Source organism: Lucilia cuprina, chromosome 4, assembly GCF_022045245.1.
Source record: "Lucilia cuprina isolate Lc7/37 chromosome 4, ASM2204524v1, whole genome shotgun sequence".
Taxonomy (NCBI): domain Eukaryota; kingdom Metazoa; phylum Arthropoda; class Insecta; order Diptera; family Calliphoridae; genus Lucilia; species Lucilia cuprina.
In genome coordinates, this window is record NC_060952.1 from 61,273,623 (window position 1) to 61,275,630 (window position 2,008).

The 2,008-nt window shown below is 30.1% G+C and overlaps 1 long non-coding RNA gene across 1 annotated transcript; it reads right to left on the reverse strand.

Annotated features, from left to right (window-relative positions):
- Window positions 1-1,154: 1,154 nt before the first annotated feature.
- LOC124419804 lies at window positions 1,155-1,758 on the reverse strand. Its single transcript, XR_006940823.1, has 3 exons — window positions 1,655-1,758; window positions 1,485-1,560; window positions 1,155-1,420 (listed from the first exon to the last, which is right to left on the reverse strand). It is a non-coding gene; the product is annotated as an uncharacterized LOC124419804 (long non-coding RNA).
- Window positions 1,759-2,008: the final 250 nt, after the last annotated feature.

Here is a 2,008-nt window from a genome sequence, read left to right on the forward strand (position 1 = left end):
GTTTATTGCATACCGGCAATAACTTATTCACTTTTTATAAAAATTTTATTTTTCCGTTTTCATTTTTTTTGTTCGTCCGCGCACTTTTTGTACTCACTGTATTTTCCAAATTTTATTTTTTTTATCACAATAACACATTACACTCACCTAAAACACTTTTATTTAGTTTTTTCACACAAACTTTTTACATTCACTGTAGTTTCCAAAATCCCTAATAACACTTTAACTTTTATTTTTTAAAACACTTTATTTTAAATTTTACACTTAAAATCCACTTTTACTTACCTTGCACATGTCCAAATCCAGAAATTACGCCCGCACATACCCAATAGCTAACGGCATTCACATTCCTGAAAAGAGTAAACAAAAAAATGCATTACAATTTTGTTGACCTTGAATGAATTCAATAAATTTTTACTTACCAATATTCCACCAGAATCTGCAGCATCCTCCGTCTTTTCCTGAAAAGAAAATATAAAATAATATCAATTAGTATTTTGTCACAATTTTGCAATAGAATTTCAAAATAAAAACAAATATATTCAAAAATAAAAATTTCATTAACAAAATACTTACTATTGTTGACCACCACCATTGAAATATATTAATAAATGTGTATTTTTGCATTCTATCTCCTCCCTTTCCATTTCATTCAAACAGCTGTGAAATAAATTAAGAGTACGTCGCCGCACTTTTGTTTGTGAATGGAATAAGGGTTGCCATATTGCAAATTTTTTGTTGGGAATAAGAAAATACCGAAAATCCCAGAAAAATTTTAAATTTAGGGATATGCATAAATTCAAGGCGCAAATTTTTACACCCCATTTTGTATCCATAAATGGATTACAGAATGGTATGGTTTGTCGTGTGCACCCTGTAGTAGGGAAAAATTTAAGAAGAAGAAGTTAAGTAAAAAGTTGGCAACGTAGATTAGTAAACAATGTGACAGCTGGAAAACATAAACAAAAACAAAACTATACCAGAAAAAACTGAATAGCTAACGGAAATTGAATAAGAGGGAACCATATTGGCAACCGAGGTTTCTCGGTCACCAATGACGAAAATGTCGGTCCTTTTTATTTTTCGCTGCCCAAGAAGAAGGTGGAGCCCGTGGCCGTCAGAAAAAAAATCTTGATTTAAATTAAATAATTTCTTTTTTTTATTCATATAAGTTATAAACTAAAACTTCAAATAAAAGTAAAACTAAACGAAATAAAACTTAAAACAAAATTAAATTAATCTTAAAACTAAATAAAGCCAGAAACATAAAACTAAATCAGCCAACTCTGAGCCACGCCATCGCCAGCTCCATCCAGCGTGGGACTACTTTAGCAGATCCGGACCAACAGTCTTGTAGTGTCCAGGTATTAAGGTTTACCCGAACGACAGGGCGAACCGAACCAGTCCTTTTAGATAATTTCTATATAAAAAAAATAAAAAATTTAGTAAATAAAAAAAGGCTATATATTCGTTTATAGGCATACCTTACGTTAATTGCTCGAAGCCAGTCCGCTGGTTAAAATTGAGCCAGGCCTATTTAAGAACAATCCCGCGGTAGATCTGAACTCATAGGTTGCCGGAAACCGGTATATACAAAAAAAGAAGAAAAAAACAAATTATTTAAAAGGTTCTTATAATATATTACCTGAAATACCCGAACAAACTAATACGGACGGACAGAAAACCTGTACATTCACCACCTGTCGTCAAGAACCGTTGATCCTTGGGATATTAGTCCAGTCTATTGCGAACCTGAAAGTAAAAGGGGAATTTAAATTAGAAAAAAAAGAAAAAAACTCAAAGTAAATGTAAAAACTTAAATTAAACTTAAAATCTAAAATTTGATTAAAACTTAAAATCTAAAAGCTTAAAACCTAAAAACTAAATTTTGTTAAAACTTAAAAACTAAATTTTGTTACAACTTAAAAACTAAATTTTGTTAATACTAAAAATAACTAAAGTTTGTTAAAATCTTAAAACTAAAAAAACTAAATTTGCTAAAAACTAA